Genomic DNA, 19,296 nt, shown 5'->3' with positions numbered 1-19,296 from the left:
AGATAGCGAAAGTGCGTCGGCATATCCGGCTGACGCATCCCGATATTCTGATGCTCGCCTTATCGCTGGCTCGTGCGAAGCCGCGCTGCTATCCATTACTGCTCGTCAGGGATGACAGTGGTCGCATTCTCGGTGATGCGGAAAGCGCATGCCTCCGAAGATTTCGTCACAACGCGGGCAAACAAATGCATAAAGCGGTGGAAGCGTCCCCTGACGAGCAGTGATGGTAGCAACGCGGCTTCGCTTGAGCCGGCGATAAGGCGAACATCAGAATATCGGGATGGGTCAGCCGGATATGCCGACGCACTCTCGCTATCTCCAGCTCATATTCTGATAGAGCGCGCCGGCATGCAGTTTCACCTAAAGTTTAGTTTCGCCCCGGTTGGCCACAGCTCGCATGCTCCGTTTTACCTTTGGGGCACCTATACGCTATGTTTTATTAAAAAATTACACCATCTCCTGCTAAAGGGAACCATGTCTGTATGCGAAGCAGCGGGGGGATAGTTCGCTTGAGCGAGAGATGGTGTAATTTTTTTAGGAGCTGGCTCGCCAGGTTCTTAAGCTGGGGCGAAGTCCCGCGCCGTAAGCTGCATCCATCCATTCAAAGCGTCGTGGAACGCGAAGAGGAACGCTGTGCGCGTCCTGTCTTCCCACTAGCCTGGCCGTTTTTGTCACAGGGCGAGCGGCGAACGCGGTCGACAGGCGCGCGAGAGGGGAGCGGGGAGGGGAGAAGTGGTGTATAAAGAGGGTCTGCGCATGCGCAGGAAGGGTGGTCCGGACGCACACCACGAGATTGAACTCGGTCCTAAGCTGCTTCGCATCTTAAAAAAATACTTAAAGGCCCCTGACCAGGTTTGACAATTTTGAGCTGACGAGCGCAATGCATACACTGGGCGCTCACGGCCATGTCTGCCAAAATTTGCAACGCTACGCGTCGCAGAAATGTGTCAAATTTCAAGCTGAACGCTGCTTGCCCTTCTCGCGGCCGCGCGCCCAGAGAATAAGGGGATGACGTACATGAGGGAATGGCCCTACATAGATGGTAGTGCTGTGACGTCGGTCCTCTACGTAGACGACCGTGCTTTGACGTCGCAAACAGTAGCACGTGACACTGCGATAAATATTTAACAGGACGTGTAGTTGTTGACACGACGTGTAATTTGTTGCTTGAATCGATTATTAAAACTTGACAGTAATATAAAAAAATTGCAGTGGCTTAGCTCGGCTATGCCAGGATATACGTAGCGTTAGCAAAGGTTCCGCTGATTATTCTTAGCTATCCAGATTGTCTAGGATTATTAGCCTTCTGTTATTTCTTCGTACGGTGAACCGCTAATTGTCAGGCAACTACTTCGGGGTCCGATGAGATAAGCTCTTCTGCGCCGTTGTGCAGCATTTGCGCTCTCCTTTTCCATGGCGTTACCCACCTGCAAACGCCAGTCAGTGGCGCTATCAAGCGGCTCCTAGCGCAGTGTCAGACGGCGAATGCACAGCCAAGGCGAATAGCTCCGCGCACGCCGGCGCCAGTGTGTCTGCTATGGCTACGACGTCACTCCTCTCGAATGCGCAGACCAGCAGCGGCTAGCCCCGCGTGGCGGTGGCGGAGCGCTCGTGAGATGCCGGCTCCGGTGATCCAGCTGTGTGACATCACTAATCCTCGCGCATGCGCAGCACGGTGTGGTGTGTTAGGTTCGAACGTTATATACTGTCACTGAAATAATTGTTTCAGTGACATAGTCAACGAAACCGTGTGGTGGAAAAACATTCCTTCATTATTTCTAAAAAAAAGGTTAAAGAAAGAAAGTACAATGAAGAAAGAAGAAAACGGTATTCATACAAAAAGAATAAATAAGAGTCCAGATTTGACTACAAAAATTAAAGTCCTGCAAAATTAGCAAAGTTCCTCTCACGGTTTTGGTAGAGGTAGACGTCGGGGTGCTGTGGCGATGCTGCGGCGAGACGTCGGTGATGTAGGCGTCGGTAGGGCAGGAGCGAAGAGGGCCGGTTCTTCCTGGAGGCTCGGTCAACGGGTCAATGGAGAGCTTGTCGAGTGCACCCTGGAGACCATTACCACAGCCACGTGGTACAGCAGGCGTCGTCCTTGCGGGTCGAAGAGGTTGCCATCGAGTCTGCTGGCTCGGGTCCGGAACCCAACTGCCTTGAGACCACCTCGAACAGTCGGCAACGAAGGCAACGAACGTCTTCCTACGACGTTCCAAAAGCAAGCCACCACGTCTTCCTCTTCCTTCTCCGCCTTACCCCGTCCACAGCATTTCCTTTGTGCGCTCTTCTTTTTCCTTGCTCTCATTCACTTCACGTGCTTTCGGTTTCGAGGTCTCACCGATATAAAGAAACACTGCACTTCAAGTCCAACAGTTACAGTCTAATACTCATCACAGAAAGCCCCCCAAGAGAAGTTTTTTTAGGAAAAAAAAACGTTGCGAATAGTGATGGGAACACAAGCAGCCAAACTAATGGAACTATAGGACAGGGGTCAAGTCCTACTCAAATAATCTGCCTCAACATTTTCTCAGCCTTTGATGTATTCAACACGGAAACAATACTCCTGAGGGGTAAGGCTCCATCGCAGAACTCTGCTATTTAAATGCTTTGCTTGCGTCAGGTACAACAAAGGCTGGTGATCAGTTTGTATCACAAAGGCGGTTCCATAGAGGAAAATGTGAAATTTTTTCCACCGCCCATACCAGAGCAAGGCATTCGCGTTTAATCGCAGAGTAGCGGGTTTCACGGGGAGCTAATTGCCTGCTAGCATACGAAATTGGATGCAAGACACCCTCATGTTCCTGCATTAGCACGGCGCCAAGTCCCGTGTCAGATGCATCAGTACGAAGTACGAACTCCTTCTTAAGGTCTGGCGCTCTTATGACGGGCTTAGTGCACATCGCATGCTTGAAGTCTGCGAAGGCCGCTTCTCTTTCTAGAGTCCAGGTCACCCGATTGGCTTCTCCCTTCTTGAGCATGTCAACCAGAGGCTGCGCCTTCTCAGCGTATCGTGGAACAAAGTCACGATAATAGCCTGCTAGACCGAGGAACGAACGCACTTGTTTCTTTGTCTGAGGCTTAGGTGCTTGAAGGATTTTTTCAATCGTCTCTTCGTTCGGTTGAATCTTTCCTTCGCCGAGACGATGGCCGAGGAAAGTGATGGTGGTTGCTCCGATCTCGCATTTTTGTGGCTTTACTTTGAGACCTGCGCCCCTAATCCTATCAAAAAGACGTTGGAGCGTCTGCAGGTGCTCGTCCCACGTGAATGTTGCGACGAGGACATCGTCGATGTAGTGCACTACGTTGGGAAGCCCTGTCAAGAGTCGTCGCATAAGTCGGGTAAACACTGCTGATGCCGTTTTTATTCCGAATGGCATGAATAAAAATTGGTAATGACCTGACTGTGTAGAGAACGCCGTTTTAGGCCGGGAACTCTCTTCCAAGGGCACCTGCCAATATCCCTTCGTCAGGTCAAGTTTTGAAAAATATTTCTTATTTCCCACCTCCGTGAACATGATGTCAGTTCTTGGGATCGGTTCTGCGTCCGCAACGAGCACACTGTTCATGCGGCGGAAGTCGATGCATGCTCGATATGACTTGTCTGGCTTCTTGACCAGAACAAGTGGAGAGTTGTATGGTGATTCCGTGGGTTCGATTATGCCGAGCTTGGAGCATATCGGCCACTTCCTTCTCGACGGCATCCTTCATGGCGAAATGTTAAGGGTATTGCGGCGTATTTACCGGCTCCGTTGTCGTTAATTCAAGACGACATTGCAACAAGTTTGTCTTGCCCGGGACGTCAGAGAAAATATCCTGGTAATCTTCCAGGAGATGTTGAAGTTCTTGAAGCTGGTCTGTACTGAGAGCAGATGATTTCCGAATTCTCTCAATCCCGGAAGTTTTCTCCACAGTGAAACTTGGTACAGGATTGTCGGTCACGTCTTCTTCTACCACAACGAACGATGAGGCCTGTGCAGGTACGTTCGGTTACCGTTCCTCATATTTTTTAAACATATTAATATGAAACAGCTTCTTCGTGTATCCGACGTCAATCCAGTAGTCGAAATCATTCTTCTGGGCTGTGATTACAAAATGTCCTTTCCAGTGCATAAGTAGTTTGTTGTGGCTCGTTGGAAGAAGAACCGAAGCTCGGTCACCCACCTTAAGACGACGGCGACCACTCTTTCTATCGTAATACTTCTTCTGTAGTCGCTGAGCCTTTTCGAGTCCTCTGTGAGCTATCTGCAAAGTTTGAAACAAACGCTCTTTGAGGTCGAGGACGTAACCATAGACTGTTTTAGTCTCTTCATCGATCTCGTCCTTGGTCCAGATCTCTTTAAGTAGCGTCAGTGGACCTCGTATTTGGTGGCCATAGATTAGCTCGAAAGGCGAGAAACCAAGACTGGTTTGTGGAACCGCTCTGTAGGCAAACAACAGAGGAGCTATGTACCGGTCCCATGACTTAGGTTGTTCCTGGCAAAGTTTACGGAGCATCTCTTTGATTGTTCCGTTAAACCGTTCAACCAATCCATTGCACATGGGATCGTACGGAGTGGAACTCAGGTGTTTGATCTGAAGTAGACTGTTTACCTCTTTCATTAACTGCGATGTAAAACATGACGCCTGATCACATAGAATTTCCTTCGGAAATCCTATGCGTGAAAAGATTTCCACCAGCCCTTCGGCTACAGTTGCTGAGTCAATAGCTGGTAGTGGTATCGCGTCAGGATACCGAGTGGCAAAATCCACCAGCGTGAGAATATACCTGTTGCCTTTTTGTGAAGTTGGAGAGAGTGGTCCGATGATATCAACCGCCACTCTCTCAAATGGCTTGTCTATGAGCGGCATACGGCCAAGCGGCGCTTTGCTCAATTTTCCTTTCGGGAACGTCCGTTGGCACGCGTCACAGGACTTCACGTACCTCTTGATGTCTTCCTGAACACCAGGCCAATAGAACGCGCTCAGTACCCTTTCGGTAGTCTTCTTAATGCCTTGGTGTCCGGAGAGCGGGTTTTCGTGGGCTAGCTCAAGAACTTGCGTACGGAGCGTTTTCGGCACTACCGCTTGTTCAATCGTTTTGCCAGGACAAAACTGGTAGGAGCGGTACAGTAGATCGCCACGTACGTAGAATGAGCAGGATGTTGATCCCTTGCCTTTGAAGGTTTTGCCCACCTTAGCTCGGCAAACTTCCAAGCTCTTGTCATTCTTCTGCTCCTGTTGAAATGTCTCTCGTGAGACCCGAATGAGGCTCACTACCTCCTCTTGTCTCTTCCCACGGCATTTGCGAGAACCACCGCGGGCCTTGAGTGGAGATCCTCCGTTTTGCTCCCTTTTACGTTCTGAGCTGGGCATACGGGAGTGGACACGGTCTTCTTCCAGATTTTATCTGGGTTCGTGTGGTCCCGAGAACCTGGCACATTTCCGATGATGACATCGTAGAGAGGGTTGTCCAGGCATTTTGCAACAATGGCGCCTGAAAAGTATGGTGACGAGATGAGTACGTCGGCTTCCAGGGCCTGAGTGGTACTACTGTCAGCCAACAGTAAGTTTGCCATTCTACCCGTCAATGCATTATCCGGCACCAGAGAGCGTCGTACGACTACGCTGTTGCTGCCTGTGTCACGTAGAACAGATACAGGCTTCTCAAACATTACTCCTTGCATGACTGGCATGTCATGGCTGTTTAAACTTGCGCTTCGAGAAGCGCATTGTACCTCGCTCTTCATCTCGTAGCCTGGAGTCTTGACTTCTGTTGAAGGAGCGACTTCTCATGGAGACACAACCGGCGACTTCTTTTGTGCCTGAGCCCTTGCGTCTGCAGTCTTGCACATTATGCCCAGTCTTCCGGCAATACGTACAGTATTGTTGCTTGGAGCGCATACGGCAGTCGGATGTTTTGTGCCCATATCTCTCAGAAACGAAACATCGGACTTGCGTCTTGCCAGAACTACTTCCTTCTTTCTCTTTTGCAGCACCTTCTTCCGGCCTTTCCTTGAAAACCAAGAGATTCTTGTGCCCTTGTGCTTCCATATAGTGATCTGCGGCTTCAGCGATTTCATCAAGGGTTTGATAGTTTCTCTCTCGAAGAAACAATGTCAGACGTCGGTGGCAATTCTGAAGCAGTTGCTCGCTAACGATTATGTCTCGTACCGCTTCAAACGTCGTTCCTCGGTTGGCCATTTCCATCCAACGGTCGAAGAAACTCAAAACCCTCGTGGCATACTGCTTCGCTGTCTCCTCATCTTGGGGCTTGCTCAGCCGGAACTTTTCCCTGCAACCCTCAGCTGTGCACCGGAAGCGTTGAAGTAATGCCTTCTTAGCCTTGTCATAGTCCACTGATTCTTCAGGGGACAAGCGACCAAAAACTTTCAAGGCCTCACCATCCAAACACAAGCTGAGTGCGGTGGCCCACTTGTCTAGCGGCCATCCCTGACCGGTAGCGACGAATTCAAACCGTTTAAGGTATGCGTCGAGATCATCGCGATCCTACTTGAAGACGGGGATCAAACTGTGGGGGTTAATCATCATCAGTGACTCGTTTCTTTCCTGTCGAGGACCACCATCTCGTTCCTGGCTATTTCCAGCCTCGGCCAATTTGACCCGCAATGCTAGGACTCGCTCTTCTAGCTCCAGGCGTTCCTTCGTAGCCTCTCGCTCTGCTTGCCTATCGGCCCGTGCTTTCTCAGACTGCTCGTCCACCCAGGCTTTTAGTTCTGCGCCCTGCAGACCCATGCTCTGACCCAACGTTACAAACTCTGCCGAGGACATTCCGAACCCCTTCAATTCATGCACGCTTTACCACACGGTTTCGTCCTGTCGTAGCGGACGCCAATCTGTGGTGTGTTAGGTTCGAACATTATATACTGTTACTGAAATAATTGTTTCAGTGACACAGTCAACGAAACCGTGTGGTGGAAAAACATTCCTTCATTATTTCTAAAAAAAGGTTAAAGAAAGTACAATGAAGAAAGAAAAAAAACGGTATCTATACAAAAAGAATAAATAAGAGTCCAGATTTGACTACAAAAATTAAAGTCCTGCAAAATTAGCAAAGTTCCTCTCACGGTTTTGGTAGAGGTAGACGTCGGGGTGCTGTGGCGATGCTGCGGCGAGACGTCGGTGATGTAGGCGTCGGTAGGGCAGGAGCGAAGAGGGCCGGTTCTTCTGGAGGCTCGGTCAACGGGTCAATGGAGAGCTTGTCGAGTGCACCCTGGAGACCATTACCACAGCCACGTGGTACAGCAGGCGTCGTCCTTGCGGGTCGAAGAGGTTGCCATCGAGTCTGCTGGCTCGGGTCCGGAACCCAACTGCCTTGAGACCACCTCGAACCGTCGGCAACGAAGGCAACGCACGTCTTTCGACGTTCCAAAAGCAAGCCACCACGTCTTCCTCTTCCTTCTCCGCCTTACCCCGTCCACAGCATTTCCTTTGTGCGCTCTTCTTTTTTCTTGCTCTCATTCACTTCACGTGCTTTCGGTTTCGAGGTCTCACCGATATAAAGAAACACCGCACTTCAAGTCCAACAGTTGCAGTCTAATACTCATCACACACGGCTCATGAGGATCCACGCGAAATCGGCTCCGACTAGGCAAGTGTAGCTAACGCTACAAAACACAAAAACTGAATGTGTGCGTTGTCTTTTTAAATTTTTACTGCGAATCGCAGCGAGATTAGAGACTGGCTTCTACCTCCGTTTCGCACGCGTTCGCGTTCTCGAGCTTTGCGCATCGTGCAGAAGCTACCCCTTACAACGAAACTAATTTTCCATCGCGTTCCAGCGCTCATTAGGCCCATTTATCCTCCCGCGTTTAACTAGATGTTCATGCGGCACACCGCTAGTCTTGCGTCCGTACAAATGTCGCAGCTTTCGTGCTCAGTAATAGGTTGAAAGCCGAGTGATCGGCGAGGGCGTATTCGGCATAACTTGCAGAGATGAAGCGCACAGAACGCCGTCACAACACCGCTCGCGTCTCGGGCTGGTTCGTGCGCTTCATGCGTCATGCGCTCGTGACATTGTGTGCGCATGACGTGTTCAGGCGTGCGCGTTATGTGATCCTCCTGCTCGCGTGCCGAAGAGGGCAGGGAAGGGATTTGGCTTGCGAAGGCTACACTGGACAAGCGGCATGGGGTTGCAGCTCGCCTCCTCGCATCATGGTTTCGCGCCATGCACTACAAGTTATTAGATGCGTAGCAGCTCTTTGACTAGAAATATACTGAGTATGTGCAGCGCAAAGGTACGAAGACAAGAGAAGACACACAAACGACATAGACTGGCGCTGACTTCCAACTGATTTATTGAAAAGCACGAAGCCCGCTTTATGCATGCGCACCTGTTAGGAACAAAAAGCGGGGTTCGTGCTTTTCAATAAATCAGTTGGAAGTCAGCGCCAGTCTATGTCGTTTGTGTGTCTTCTCTTGTCTTAGTACCTTTGCGCTGCACATACTCAGTATATTTCAAGACATGTACCAACTCGCCCATCAACGGATCCTCTTTGACTAGCCTGTGTAACGCTGTCCGTCCGCACAAGCGCGAGGCAACGCGCTTCCCTCGGCGCAGTTGTTGGAGCGGTGCCAAGTAGGTCACGCCGTAGCAGGGCGTTGACGTCACCTCGCAGGTGCGCGCGTACGTCACTCTCTCCCTCACTCGCCGGAGCGCCGCAGCTGCCGGCTGCATCCCGTGTCTGCGTTTCAAACGAACGTTTACACCAGTAAACGCTGCACCGAGTTTCGCTTCAAACGGATCTTCCAGCCCTCACCGCAGCACCCGCGTTAGCGCCGTTCAACCCGTGACGCCACCCGTGCGCAACGCTGCTGCTTCGCATCGCATCAGCGTTCCCTTCGGGGGGATGGTCCATTTTTTTGTTTTTCTCGGCTTCTAACGGACCGATTAGAAAAATTATTGTGGCATAATGCTCCTTATTGGGCTCGCAACAACTTCCAATGTCTAACTAAAATTCGTTATGTCACCTGCTGAGGGGCCCTTTAAGTACCAAACAGGACCTACAGATCTTGATGCTGTCTACAATTTTTGTCATGGTTCGCGACCACACGCAATAAAAGCGTTAATGAACGCCGATACTAGTGAACTTGTTTTGATTTTCGCATGCTACCTAACACACTCATTCGGGCTTCGTTCTATCAGGTCGATGTAGGCACACTTCACTACATGGCGTGGAAATGAGTGATCAACTCCGATTACGTATTTCAGGTATGCAGAAACCCATGCCTTATTAAGCAACCTCGTTTGTATTGCGCACGAAATTGACGGTACAGGTTTTGCCCATTGTCAGGGGGCGTAAAAACCTAGATCACAATAAATCACCAAAGTGTGAATGACATGATTTCCCTCTTGTTTTGTATATGTGCTTTATATGTGTCGAAATGGGGAGTAAAAGCTGCTCCCTGTGAGCGGTTTAAATTGATGAGGCACCATCTAGGTTGAAATCAAAGCAATTGCGCTGCGCTGGGTGCAATCTCCTGCCTAGCAGCTACATAAGAACTGTTTAAACAAATTCTGGTCATTGGGCGTTGACGGGGAGCAAATGGTCATTTTAAAATTTGTTTCTTCATGTGCGTAACGTAAAGGAAGCAACTAAAAAGTGGTAGTAGAAGCCGACGTGCTTGTCGACATCTTATAGAGTAACTCGAGTGCAGGCGAACACGACCAAGCACACTTTTGTACAGCAGTCGAAATTGTATGACTCGCCAAAATATGCAACATGAAAACGATCAAACGCGACCGCTGTCTTCCCCTCATTTTGCAAAACCACGGACTCATGACAGACCACGACTACATGTTGCCGTAGTCTGGAGCAAGCAAGCTGGGTGAAAAGCTGGCGCTTGACTTGGTGTTTTGCTATGTTTATTGTCTTTACTTTAGCACCACAGTATTCTCCAGTACGCATGAAATATGACCTGGCCCAATGCGCCACTCTTAAGGCTCGTTGACACCTGCGGGTAGTGCGGCCAAGTTAGTCGCAAATTCCAGTTGCGAATTTTCCAGTAATGCGACTTCAGTCACAAACCTCTGAACCAGTGACATGCACAGGAATAGGCTGCCAGCCTACCTTACTGGGCAATGGCAACGCGAGCCATATGAGAGCAGACGTGAATTCTGTGTGTCGATGGGCATATCTCGCACGCAGGTGTGAGTGTCACTCACCTTGAGTCGCGTTTTGGTCGCCAAGCACTAGGGTCACGCAACCAAAGCTAGTCGCAGCTGTGAAATTCACACATGCGTCTTCTTTTACGACTAGCTTAGTCGCGCGACAGGCGCGAGCCGCATGTGTGAACGCCGCTTTTGCGTCACACGAAACCCGATGACGGCAGATTGCCCACAGTGGCTGCCAGATTCGTTGCTGTCACTGAAAAATTGTTTGCATATGCCTGTGTTTTCAGCGCTTATTTGCAGTGTTGAAGCACGAAAACAATGGTTGAACCCCGTACAGCGTGCAAAACATTCTATAATTGGTTTTTCCAGCAAGGTGCAGCTTTTCCAGGAAGACCTTTGCGCGCATGTTTATCAGCTTAACCACGCTTATTTGAAGGAATCTTCGGCTTTTCTTGTCAGTGAACATCTCTATTCTGTTCATACACGCATAGAAGAATGTACAGAAATAGGTTGTCATAGCTACGTCTGCACGTAACGGTTAAGGGTAAAAGGGTCGACATACCAATGCAGCGAAGCGGGATTCCTCAAAGGTGTAGGCTCTTCGGTGCGCTGCGGACGTATAGCAACGCGTGCTAGCCTTCTTGGAAGCACTGCTAAGTTTGTCGATGCCTTGCCGACAAACGTTTCCGGCGCGCTACTAGAGCAGTTATACGGATTTCTCAGCCAGTGCCACGCGTAGACAACGTGTGCAGGAACTGCTAAAAAGCCACTAGGGTCTGCAGTGTTTAGCAAAAAAGAAACAAGCAAAATAACCTTTAACAACACTGATAGCTCTTAACCAGTGCTTATCGCGTGCTTGTAGGCGATATTCTTTGACAGTAGCGCACTAATAAAACCTACAGAAACGCGCGGGCTCTGTAGACAGCTGGTGACGATGGTAAAGATCAAGCACGCTTGCCTTAAACTGGCATGGTTTAGGAACAATGACTGCTCACTTTATGAAGACTAGCCGTCTCGTTCCCAACATTCATGCCTGATATGTTACACTGTAGGGTTTTCAAGCATGGCTCTTATATACCGCATCAAAGTAGAACTTATACCAGAGCAAAGCTGCTCATGACTAGGATCAATGGTTTGTTCCTGCGCGTCAAGCGCTGACAGAAAACCATTCTAGAAATTTAAATGAAACCTTCCATCTCCACTGTATATACGCAGAGAAGATTACATGTTTTCAGTCAGTTCTATTAATTATTGGGCTGATCAGAGAACAAAAAAAGAATCTGTATTCGCGACACAAGTGCGAACATTGCTTTAGTATTTCTGAGTAGTCTCGACACAACTCAGCAAAAATATTTAAGGCTTCATCCTAAGACGAGGAACACTAAGACGGACGTTTTGAGAACTTCCCGGAAGGCGCCATTACAATTACACGTGGAGGAATTACTTCCATATTCCTATAAAAAATAAACGCGCAAAACGTGTCAAAACCACGCGATGGATGATTAGGCACGTTCGGACCATCTCAGAGAGGGTCTGTTCGTACTGGTCGAAGGGATGACAGCCTATTCGGGGCTACAGCACAGTAACGTGGCGTATTTCCCATTTAACAGCATTCATTTACCCGATGGTGAAAAATTACCAATGAGTTCGTACATTTCTGTAAATACGTCTGGTAGACGTCCCTGACGAATGCCCAGAAATGCCTGACGCAAGACGGATCTGTGCAAGTATACCAGCATCTGGTTTACAGCGTCTATGTAAATAAGCACAGCATATGTTCACGAAATGCGCTGTGTGGGTCTAGTGCCGACTATCTTTGTCATGCAAGTGACGCAAGATTGTCTAGATGGGCCGTTGCTGTAATGACACGCTGCATTCAAATCAGTAAAATATCATTCTCAAACAAAATATATTCCAGTCAGCGCCGCGCCGTAACAACCATCGATAGGGAAGCGAAACTATCGCCCATTTTGTCAAGGATAACATATTGTTCCTAAGTTTCGGCAAAGACTTCATAGAGAATTTTATGCGGTTTCTTTCTTCTTTAGGTTAAGCCATGAGAATCCGGCGCCACGATATTTTAATTCACGGCAGCGCTGTAACGCTGTAGCGGTGTTCCAGTGCAGCCGTGGCCCATTCCACCCGCCCACTCTGCCAAAGTGCGTAATACTATCGCGGCCGCGCTGGAACGCATGCAGCGTTGCAAGAGCTGCTGCTTTGCACGGCATACACCGCCGCGCTGGTAGCGTTCCACCATGGCAGCAACTCTCGTAAACCGTGCAACGCGGACGCGTTGTCTAGCTGGCTCCTTTCCGGTTGGCGTACTTTCCGCGAACGACACTCGTTATCCTTCTCTCACTCCCTCTTCAGTCACACCTCCTATCCACGCTCCATCACGTGACCTGCTTTCTTCCTCTTACGAGGCTCCTCCATTCCCCTCGGCTACGTGATATCCAGCACAAGGCATAGATATACTTCTCAGAAAATCATGTTTTGCAAGCGTTGGTGTATAGCCCAGTGATTATGACACATTTCTACAGACAATGGGGGTCTGGGTTTGAACCTCGCTTCACCAAGGAAGCTTAATTTCTTTTATTTCGTTATTCACCACTCACCCCTTAAGTTACACCTACTCTCCACGGTCGATCACCTGACCTCCTTCCATCTCCCTCTCTCACGAGACTTCTTTCCCCTGCAGCACGCGATCTGTTTTAGCGAAGCACGGACGACACCGGCGCCGGGTCCGCAAAGGCAGCTTTGCTGCAAAATGTAAAATCACAGCATCTCCACTAATGCGAATCATGACGAGTGGAGAAGCACTGGGTGTCGTACAGGTATGTTACCGTACGTCACCCGCCCGTTGCCACAGCGAATATAAATTGAGTGAAATAAAGTGTATATATAAACATAGTTATTTGGTTCCTCTTTAATGCTCTTCCAATATAATCCTCTTATAACTCGTATATTGTATTGCGTTCTGGATTCCGCTTTCCCTTCATTATTACTGCTTTGAGGTCTGTGAAATGGAGAGCCAATGGTCGAGTGGATCTAATCTATAGTTGGCAAAGACAAGGCCTACGCAAGTTCCTCGGGTGGTTCTTGGTTGTTTCCAGTCGTATGAAATGCATCGTATAGCGTATCAAGACATCATACACTGCATAATGCAGTCGCTGTCCATAACGTCTACGTTGAAGTCGCCGACTAGTATAAAGGGCATGTTTTAAAGACGATATAGTCTTTCTTGGGATACTCAAACGGAGAAATTTTGGTCTGTCTTTCTCTCTTTCTGTTTGTCGGCACGTCACTCGATACAGCCACTCGGCCAAAGTTGAACCACTTGCCCAAGGGCCAGCCATCTTGAACGGCTGATTAGGTTCATACTTGTGTACATTGTCGATGAAAAAGCAAACATTATGCATATCTGAGGCGCAACATCACTAGGTAAGTATTAGGTGGTGTGTTCCTTTATTAGAAAATGCATACACACGTAACAGACCCTAGTTTCTTAAGCTGCACTTAAAATGTGACTGAAACTTGCCTTCCTCCGTGCCCTCTGCACGAGCTCATTCTTGTGTTTCGGTTTCGATTCTGTATTGCACTATACGAATACCATGGGGCGCCGCTCTGGCATTCCTGTTTTACCCAGACGACGTGTAAATAAAAGAGTGTGTGGAGAGTACTCGTTGAGTGCGGATGTTTCTTCAGCTTCAGCGTCTTCGCGCCAAACCACGTGTTCGGGCTGGCTGGCGTCCCCGCCGGTCGCGTTGGTCACCGCCGGTCTTCGCCTGCTGCTGCGCCGGGACTACCAGCCCGCAACACATCACTCATGTTTCCCGACGTATTGCTAGATGGCGTCCATATCTCACGCAGTGCCTCTTCTATCTTCTTTAGACGGCATTTGCAGCGAAGCACACAGATTTTTCTACTTTGTTTAGTAATTATAATCGCAACATACACACATATGTTTCGCCTTTGAGGAGAAAATGCCGCGGACTTCTAAAGTTGTCTTCGACTCAAGCTCTTACGACAGCATTTCTTCAGGGCTTCTCGTTGAAGACAAACTGTCAGGCACGACACCTTCCGCATCCCACTCAGCACGTCCTTCAGAATTGTGATAGCCAGATTTGTTGGTTTCGGGAAAATAATGGCTTGAATATTTATTCCATTTCAATTCTATTAAGATATTTCAGGAGTGTTTTGAATGCTCCATATGACTTTTATTTTAAACTTTATAATTGTAATCCTAATCACAACATACACACGTATGTTTCGACCATAGCAATGGTTTCCTATATACCGTGACAGCGGACAGTGACAGCCGACAACAAATCTAGGTCCTAAGGTACTTCGCCCCTAAAATCACCGCACAAGCACTCCGTGCAAATGGTCAAGCAGCGATGTAAAAACGTGCGGCTCCGGTGTTTTCATTGGTTTAATCACGACGGTTTAATGCAGTATTTCTCAGTTGTATGTTACATCTGGCCATAAATCTTAACTGGTGTCGTCGCCCTTGTTTTCGTCTTCATATTTAGTGGGCCAGCAGTGAGTTGTGGGATTTTGCCAATTTCTGTGGAACATAAGTTTTTGCCTGGGGAGGACTTTTTTCAGTTTTTATGGACCAGTGGTGAACGTCGGAGCTTGCACAATTAATGCGGCACTCACGCGCTGGGCGTTCTTGCGTACATAGGCCGGACGAATTTTGGTTTCGCCTGCTTCGATATGAAAGCTCACGGGTCTCTTATGAGTTCGCCTAAGACGACTAAATGGTAAAAGCCATTTGATGCGGCTATTTTATCATCGTCGTCATCATGACTTTAGAAGTCACGTGAGCGGCTGCAGATTTCTTTGATGCTGTGGATAGTGATAATGAGGAATTTTACAGCTCCGCCCTTTGCGACAGGTTGATACCTTTTAATCACCCACTCGTTACGCATTTCACAGGCCGTGTCACCTGAAGCGATTCTGCGCTTCTGCTACACAAACACAATATTACATCTATTAACGTTACCCTTTGCCCGAGATGACGAGTACATACGCAGTAAACCACTTTGCAGTTTTAAGGGGGTTTCACCGTGTTTATAGCACCCCCATATCCGAGAAAAAAGGCATCTTCACGAATCAAAACACCCATTTAGGTGTTCTTCAAATGGTCTAAACAGCCTTATCACTGCAGAATAGAAATGAAAGATATACCATTAAGAGAAACGTTCCATGACGTCGTCATAGAAGGATAGAGTACCCGCATACCTATGCAACCATACGCACCAAAATTGCACGGGGAAGCAAGAACTTGCCGCACATTCTTCCTTCTGTATTTTCATACGACTAGCTTATTACACGCGTAACCACCGCGAGGTGCGTGATAAGATGGCTTGCGTGACGCGTGTAGTCAAGTTTACGGTCGAAGTAAAGCGGGCGCTGGCATCTTCGATTCTGCATGTGTGAATAGCCTACAATCTTATTACCGATGAAATACGATAGCGCTCGACGCTATTGCACATACTCTGTGTTACTTCTCTTCTTCTGGGCAAAAGTTCGTTCAAGAAAGTGCTTACCATCCTGAGTTCGTGCTCTTCACCGTCATAACACGTGACACTATGCAGAAAGCACGTTCGCTACACAATCGTACTCTTACCATACACAACCGTACCCTTACCATCTGGCATATATAGCCATAGTACCTTGAGCCGCCGTTCAGTCCCGGTACAAATAGCGCTGCTCTGCACAATTAAACAATAAGCGTTTAAATAGTACGTGTAATTTTACGGGACGCCTGTGGATAGCCCTGAGACAGAGATCTGTTAATCGAAACACGTGTGACATTCAATACGTTTTGAGTTAGCGGTTTCCGATTTTCGATGAGGGTGGCAACGTAGGCTAGTTGGTATTGCATAATACTCGGTGACAGCGCAGCCTAAGGACAAAGGCAACAGAAAGGCACACTCGACACAGCACAGCGCAAACTTTCAGCAACTGTATTATTCGCTGTTCCCGCTAGTATATATTTTCACGACGTCATACTTCACGTGTACATAGCTCTCACAAACATAAACAGTAAACTACGCGCATGCAACACACAGACAGAACAAAACAATATCGACGTGCAGGCGCATTCATCGAAGTCACTTAACGAAATGCAGTTTATAGTGAACGCATGCAATCGAGTTCTTTATTTGACAAGACCATTGATGGACTACTTGCGCATGCATCAGAAAACATTGAAGTTCTGCTGGCCTTCATTACCAACCACGTCATCTCGCACCTACTTCGACCCATGATAGCAGTTTCACTAAACCAAGGCTTGCACTTACATCTTCCACAATGAGGGGCGAGAAATCAGTCAGGAGCAGCGTTACTTACTTTGGTTTTATGCTCTCGCAACCTATCATTGGTACATCTAACGGTCCGTCCAATGTAGGACATTTCACAAGTATGTGGACTCCGCGTACACAACACAAACGCTACATCAAACAAATTTGTCCCCAAGCTTCTTTTCGCATACGGTCTCTGTTGTCCTACCTGGTCTCGGGCTCCTACACGGGCTCACCAGTTTATTAGGCGCTGAAAAAACGTTTGTATCATACCATTAAGCGATCTTCTTTATTGGATGGGAGAACTTGTGTAAGTATGGGATGACGGCAAATTCTTTTTTCTTTTGTTTGAACTCGTGCTATCCACCTGCTCCAGGCGCCAAGGAGCGCTAGAATGATGAAAGACGCCTGCTCGGTGAGACAACAACGTTTCAGAGCAGACCGCAATGGCACAGTTTCCTATATTCAAACTGTACGCTTACAATCCTTGGGCAGCTCCCTAAGGACATTCTTCGTCGATTTCTTTTTCCTAGAAAGATACAATGAGGTGCCCGAATTCAATGCATGTGGACCAGGCAGTATTTTGACTAGCCGCATGCCTGCGAAAATCTGACTAATCATCTTAGAAAAGAGACGCTGTTAAAAAATCGCTGTTTTAAGAAGAAAATGCATTTGAGTTCTATGGAGACCGGTGAGCAGCACTGAACCGACAGTTGATAAAAGGAATGTAGCACACAGTTACTGCGACAGAAGCAACACGAACTGCGCATTTTCATGGTGTGCTAACATTTAGCCGGGCTGCCGCAGCAACATGGAACGAGGAATGGTAATATCGATTAATCAATAATCGATCAATCGATGAAAAGTTTCCGGCAAAACTAATAATCGTAATCAATTCTCGGATTTTATTTATTCGACAAAACATTTTCGATTAATTTTTTTACACACAATGGTAGGAAGGGCGCGAAAATTCTGAAATCGTAAAACAACGCTGAGCAAAAGCCTAGACCAAGGTATATGTAACTGATGGCGAAGCTTGCCCGCCACGGTGGTCTAGTGGCTGTGGTGCTCGACTGCTGACCCGCATGTCGCGGGATCGAATCCCGCCCGCGGCGGCTGCATTTTCGATGGAGGCGAAAATGCTTGAGGCATGTGCGCTTAGGGCTTGAGGTGCACGTTAAGCGCGTATACACACGACGCATTTGTGCCATCCGTCCTGCGGTCCTCGGCGACGGAAGATGGCCAGCTATTTTTCGTATCCGGCTTTTCACGATCTAACACAGGAACACAGCCAAAGGTGCCATTATAAGTCTGGCAACCAGCGCTGCTTGTTCTTTCTCGTTTTGTTTCGTAGATTTATTCGATGAAGTCGTAAGGGCCTTGCAAAGAGCACGACCTTTTTTTTCATTTTTCTCTCGTTTTTTTTTCGGGCTTTTGCGTGAGCAGTTCGCTCAACCCACGCGACTGCAAACTACAACTATGAACTCGTGCGATGACTCAACTTTTTTTCCTTCTGCATCTTCCTGAGCAAATCCCCGCATTTTGGGATGTGACACTCGCCGAGTACGCGGACACAATAGTGAAGGAAGCTATGCGGGAGCGCATTGTAAGCTAAATAAGCACCGAGCGGCCTGCATATGGGCCCTACGATGCTAGTAAGTACCATTTGTATTTATTTGCTTATTTTCTGCACTATCACGTGGATAGGTTTCATCTCAATGATCTTCAGGAATACATCTGTTGTGCATGGCGTGGGGCACGTCAGCGTTTACGAGCGACAGCAACCATCAGCATATACTGCCAAACGTGCTGCCATGCCGCAGGGAAGGACGCTCAATTGAGACGCTACTTTTGGTCAAAGAGTCGCCGCACAGGGGAGGGTCACTGTGAATGCCGACGTATCCGCCAAACGTCGCTTGTGATATGCAGTCTTGCGGCGAAAGTGAACACATTCGCAGCACTATTCGTCAAACCACAGCGTACAAAGACAAAAACAGAAAAATCACCTATACCTTTTGCGCCGTATAGAGAGAGATGAAACAAAAAAAAAAAACATTTACAGACTATGGGCCTCCGAGATTTTTTAGCACTCGGACTACCGTATATCTCCGAGGTCACGTTCAGCCAATAGAGGCGCTCGCTAAGCCTAGAGCTCCGTGAATACGAGTACGGCGCTCGGAAACAGTGGCAAATCGTCATGAATACTTTGCCGTGGAAACTTTTGGACACAAACCATAACAAATGCAAGCGTCAGTTTGGAACTACCAGGTCACGCAATGCGCGACGAAGAGGTTAAAGGTTCGAAGCGGGCAGCTCTCGCTTCAGACGTTGCCACCATGCTTCTTTTTCTCCGCCATGCTTGTCTATTCGCTTCGTCCGCCGTCTGGATGCGCTTCGCAGCCGGACGGGCGGCGGAACCTTCGTCCGCGGAAGTGATTTACGCGGAGCTCTCCGTCGTGTGGATACAAGCTAAAGTAGTCCAGGTGGTCAAAATTTCCGGAGCGCTCCACTACGGCAGCCCTCATTATCATATCGTGCTTTTGAGACATTAAACCATAACAATAACTGTTAAGATAGCGAAGCTTTACGAGCGCAAGAGCTGCACTGAACAAGAATGCCATGCGCCATTCTTCTGAAAGCGCTAAGAAAAATGTGTTCCGTAATATTCAAAGACTGCCTTAAAGGATTTCCACATTGCACCTACATAATATTGTCCGGGGAAAAAATGTCGATGGTGAAACAAAGATTGCTTCGCCCTTGAGTCAAACATTTTTTTCGCAATTAGTATTTATTCCCGTCACACCTAGTCGCGCTTCAGTCGCAGCACCGATAACTCCCCTCGCTGATGTCTTTGTAAATAGGTTCTGAACC

At 48.2% G+C, this 19,296-nt stretch overlaps 1 long non-coding RNA gene across 2 annotated transcripts in view; it reads right to left on the bottom strand.

Annotated features, from left to right (window-relative positions):
• The window catches only part of LOC119384920 (uncharacterized), a 99,639-nt gene extending 88,762 nt beyond the window's left edge, over positions 1-10,877 (bottom strand). For both annotated transcript variants that reach the window (XR_007415338.1, XR_005181986.2), the window contains exon 1: positions 10,677-10,877. This is a non-coding gene — a long non-coding RNA (uncharacterized LOC119384920). The remainder of the gene's footprint in view (positions 1-10,676) is intronic.
• Between the last annotated feature and the right edge of the window lie 8,419 nt (positions 10,878-19,296).

This window comes from Rhipicephalus sanguineus, chromosome 3, assembly GCF_013339695.2.
Source record: "Rhipicephalus sanguineus isolate Rsan-2018 chromosome 3, BIME_Rsan_1.4, whole genome shotgun sequence".
Classification (NCBI taxonomy): Eukaryota; Metazoa; Arthropoda; class Arachnida; order Ixodida; family Ixodidae; genus Rhipicephalus; species Rhipicephalus sanguineus.
The sequence above is the reverse complement of the archived record's forward strand: the minus strand, read 5'-3'. Positions and strand labels throughout refer to the sequence as shown.